This window comes from Monodelphis domestica, chromosome 1 (assembly GCF_027887165.1).
Source record: "Monodelphis domestica isolate mMonDom1 chromosome 1, mMonDom1.pri, whole genome shotgun sequence".
NCBI classification, from domain to species: domain Eukaryota; kingdom Metazoa; phylum Chordata; class Mammalia; order Didelphimorphia; family Didelphidae; genus Monodelphis; species Monodelphis domestica.
The window spans coordinates 483,595,918-483,601,354 of record NC_077227.1 but is presented as its reverse complement, the minus strand read 5'-3'; positions in this window follow the sequence as shown (position 1 = coordinate 483,601,354).

Below are 5,437 nucleotides of genomic sequence, written 5' to 3'. Positions count from 1 at the left end.
GCTTAAGTTGAGTTGTTTTGCCCTGGAGCTAGGTCTATCACCACGGTACAAGTTTAAAAGGGCCCAGTGCTATGGACTTCTGGGCCTCGATGTGGGGTGGTGCCAGGACCTGAATTTCAAGGGGGTAGGTCTGGGGTCTGGAGTGCTCTATTGGTGTTGGTGTAGGCAGAATCCCAGCATCCTGAATTTGGCCTATGCTCAGGTTTGGAACTGGTGTTGGGGTGGGGGTGAGGGATTGGCCAGCATACTTCTATGTTCAATTTTACTTCTGGTTCTCCCTTATCCCATGAAAAACTCATAAAAATAAACACTCTCTGCCTACCTTTTAAGTTGTTTTCAATAAGAGAGCCCCCTCACTCCATCTTGCTGTTGGTTTTTGAATCCTGTCATTTCAAAGTACTTTTTAAAGATTGGTTTGGAAGGACTGCCAGAGTAGTTTCAGTTTTAGCTACTAAGCTACCATCTTGGCTCTACCCCCCCCCCAAGAAATTTATAATTTAATGAGGGTGAACACAAGCAAACAAATATGTACAAATAAGCTATATGCAGAATAAATAAGGAATAATTAAGGACCAGAATTAGAATTAAGGATTGGGAATGGCTTCCTATGAAAGATGGGATTTTTAGTTGGGACTTAAAAGGAAGCTAGGGAGATCAATAGGCTGAGTTGAGGAGGGAGAATGTTCCAGGCATAAGAGACTGCCGGAGAAAATGATTGAAGCTAAGAGCCAGAGATCTTCTTCAGAGAACAAGCAGGAGGCCAGTGTCACTGTATTTAAGTGTACATGGTAAAGAGTAAGGTATAAAAAAGACTCGAAAGCTAAGAGGAGGTTAGGCTATAAAGGACTTTGAATGCCAAACAGAGGATTTTGTGTTTGATCCTGGAGGTAAAGGGAAGTCGATTGAGTTTCTTGAATTGGGAGGTGACATGGTCAGAGCTTCCCCTTAGGAAAATCACTTTGGTGGCTGAATGAAGAATGGATTGGAGTGGGGAAGAGTATTGGGGCTGGCAGAATCACCAGCAGGGTATTGCAATACTCTAAGCACAAAGTGTGAACATCAGAGGACAGAAGTTTTTTGAGAGCTGGTGCAAAAGTATTGCCAATAAAATATAAAATTCTTCAAGACAAAGATTGTTTCATTTTTCTCTTCAAATCCTCAGTCTGAGTCTACACAAGGCAGGTACTTAATAAATGTTGGTTAAATTTAATAGACTCATACCTAAAACACTAGTGAAACAGATATTAAGAACCAAAGATTTACAGCTAGAAAGACCAGACTATAACTCCATTATTTAGGAAACAAAGGCCCAGAGAAGTGAGGCAGGATATAACTTCTCTTTTTAATTCCATTCCAACCCACTATCCACTATTCCATCTGTTGTTTTTGTTCAGTCACACAGTCAGATCCAACTCTTAGCTGATAAGGTTCATGAGGATTCCCCAGGCCCATTGAAGTAGAAGGCAGACATGTTCTGTAAAACCTGTCCCAGACTCCTGGCAAGGACCAAGTCATGAACCTGGAGGTCCACAAATCATGTCAAAGACATCTGGCTCTTTCTTATTGACTCTTCTTAATTGGCTTAAAACATTCTTAATGGACTAAAATATTATTGACCAGATTAACATAACCTTAAAGCATTATCTCCAGACAGAAGACTTTTACTTACTCTATTCTTGGTGCCTCAAGACATCTTTATGTTAGAGATAACACCAAAGTAGAAGACTTGTAGGATAGGATTGATTAATGTATTTACTCCCTTATGTAGCTGAGTACTTTAATTGGCTTGCATATTTTGATAACTCCAACATACTCTTAATTGACATATAGAAAATATGTGATTCTGATATGTTATCCTTTCCTTGATGTGTGATGTTAGCAATTAGCAAAGTATATTTTTTACATGTTGTCCTTTTACTGATATACTTTCTTTGTTCATGGAATGTATAAATATTGCCTCTTATCCACTAATAAATGGAGCTATGTGATCCATTCACCAGTTTTCCCTAGGTTTCCCATGACTCAGTTAATTTCAGCGCATTTCTGTCTTTCTCTGCCTGCCTCTGTCTTTTGTTCTTTAGCTCACAATCACACACTCTCTCACTCAGATTTAGAACTTAGCCTGCTGGCCTAAACATATTTGACTCCTACCCAGCCAAGTTTACCATAGTCAGCAGGGGATTGGGCTTTACCTACATCCTAACAGTAGCTTTCTCTAAGAACCCACTCAAGGGCTTCCATAACCAGCACTTGACACTTAGTGATTCATTAGACCATAACACTTCAGTTCTTCTATATTCTACTCTCTCTCAAAATCTGTCCAAGCTCATGTTTCCATAACACTATCTATCCATCTCAGCCTCTGTCTTTTGCTTCTCCTTTTGCCATCAATCTTCCCCAACATCAGGTTCTTTTCCAATGAATCCCATTTTTTCATTATGTGGCCAAAGTATTAAAGCTTCATCTTTAGTATTTAACCTTCTAATGCATAGTCTGAATTAATTTCTTTAAGTATTGATTGATTTGATCTAATTGCTATCCTAGGGACTCCCCAAACCCACCACAATTCAAAAGCTTCAATTCTGAGGCACTCAGTTGCCTCTATTGAGTACCCCTGGGTATTGTAGAGGATAAAGAAAGACATAATAGCAATTCATTCCCTAAGAATTTATAGACTAGTTAAACATCAGATGTTTAAAACTATATGACAAGTTGTTTTATGAAACCTCCAAATTTACCTTTGTCCCATAGGAACTTGCCTTCAAGGACCTCCAAAATTGACCCTAATCCCAAAACTGAACAATAAGCCATCAAACACCTATTAAACACTTTGAATAGGAATGATAGAGATACTCAAGTCGTAAGGGCCCTTTTTGGTTTCTTGGGTTTCTCAGATTCTCTTTATGTATTTGGGCCTCTGCCAGATACCATAGCCTCAGGCAGCCTTTTTCTCAATCCCCTATGTAACTAATCAGTTATTTCTCTGGTTATATTCCCTAAAGAGTATACGAGACCCCCATGTTCAATGAAAATTTCCATGATGGAAATTCCCATTTCTGATATGTTTTCTTGGAGACATATTTCCCAGAATCTCAGAGCCTAGCTCAATGTAGTGGTATTGGTTTGTGCGCACATGACTCTTTGTGGTGGCCATAAGAACTCTGTCTCCTTTGTCCTGATTAAAGACTTGTTTGTTTGTTTTTTAACTACTTTAGTAGTTCTGTGTTTTTTCCAGGTTGAAATAAGAATAATAGTAAATTGACAAAATGTTGAGACAGGATACTGTACTGGGTACTAGAGTTACAGAAACCTTTCTATGTGTGTTGTCTTTATTAGAATTTAAGATATTTGAGAGCAAGGGCAATCTTCCTTTTATATTTGTATCCAGGTGTCACTGTCCTTGGCACATACTAAGCTTTTAATAATGGTTTTTCATCTACTCATTAGCTTTAGTAGAATGGGAACAGAGGAATTAAACGTTTTCACATAACTGTTAATCACACACACACACACACACACACACAGAGTTCTGCCCTAGTCCTAGAAAAGTAACTCCATTAGCTCCATTAGTAACTTTCTACACAATGTTCATGTCCTTTTATTAGAATTTAACAACCTAGTTTTATGAATCCCCAAATTTACTCTTTGTCTCACGGGAACTTGCCTTCAAGAAACTCCATGACTGATCCATGTCCAAACTGAACAACAGGACACCCAACCCACCCAGGATAGGAGTGGTAGAGATAGTCAAGTATGAAGTACCCCCCCCTTTTTTTAAACCCTTGCCTTCTGCCTTAAAATCAATACTATGTATTCCAAGGCAGAAGAGTGGTAAGGTTTGGGCAATGGGGGTCAAGTGACTTGTCCAGGGTCACCCAGCTAAGAAGTATCTGAGGCCACATTTGAACCCAGGACCACCAGGCTGTAGGCCTGCGGCTCTCAGTCCACTGAGCTACCCAGTTACCCAGCTGCCCCTATCAAGTACCCTTTTTAAATTTTCTTAGTTTCTCCCTTTGTATTTAGGTCTCACCCAAATATTCCAGACTCAGGCTATATAACCTCTTTTTCAAAACCCTAGTTTCTCAGTAGTTTCTCTTGTTATACTCCTTAAGGCATTAATTGAACCCAAGTTCTTTAGTTCCCTAGAAATTCCCATTCTTAGTGTGTGTCTCCCCCTCCTCCCCACCACAATGTGCCACAGAATCAGGAGTGTGGATGGCTCACTGTGGTGGCCATAAGAGCACTGTCCTTGTACTGATTAAAGTGTTCTTTTGTAAATGCTTTGGTAATTCTGTGTTTTTTCAGATTGACAAAGCCAAAGATTTAGATTGTATATCCTTTCTCTTTCTTTTCTTTTTCCTTTTTTTTATTTTTTTAATTTAAAATCCTTACATTCCGTCTTGGAATCAATACTGTGTATTGGCTCCAAGGCAGAAGAGTGGTAAGGGCTAGGCAATGGGGGTCAAGTGACTTGCCCAGGGTCACACAGCTGGGAAGTGTCTGAGGCCATATTTGAACCTATGACCTCCCATCTCTAGGCCTGGCTCTCAGTCCACTGAGCTGCCCCCTTCCTTTTTCTTTTAAAGAATCACAAATGCCACCAGGGAGCAGAATGAAGACAAATTTTTCCCAAGTTCTAGCCACTGGTGTTGTTTATCTTTCAGGTTTGGTTGATTCATTAGGAAGATCATTTTTAAAGTTTTTTTGTGACTACCTATCTCTTTCCAGGAGAAGCCACTAATATTAACTTCTAAGTAAAGAAAACTGGTGTGGGGATGAATATGTATCATAGAAAAGGAAATTCAACAACTACTCCAAGGCAAATGAGAAGAAAAGGAGCGATATTCCCTCTAGCCCCCAAATTTACAGTAAAAAAATTTTGCTCAAACTTCTTTCATTCTGTTACTTCGATGAATGCTCTCCATAGTACTGTCATTCAGCCCCCACCTCCTTTTTCTCCTCTTCCTTCCCTTTCTTCTACCTCTTCCCTCCCCATCCCAAAACGACCCCTCTCCCCTAACATGACCTCTTCTGAATCCACGGATGCCGTCTCCTCGTTCTTTTAATATTCCTTATATACAGATGTAACATTCAGGATCTTTATGGACGGCTCTCTCACAACCGGACTGAGGTACTGAACCACCTCCTTTTCTCGAATCCACGTCCTTGACGACGTTTTTACGCCACTTCTCAGCGCCCAAGTCAGGTCTAGCATGCTGTATGCTTAAATCCATCATGGATTGAAACATTCTGGAAAAACCTGAGTCAAATTCTCAACCCCCTCCCTCAAGCAGTGTAATAACTAATCGACAAACAAATATCATAGCTAACAACTGCAATCTAACGGGGGAAAGGTGCCACCGGTCTCTTACAACCAGGAGTTAAACAAGAGGCTGGAGGAGAAGGGGGCGGAGTAAAAAGACCGAAGCACTAGAGG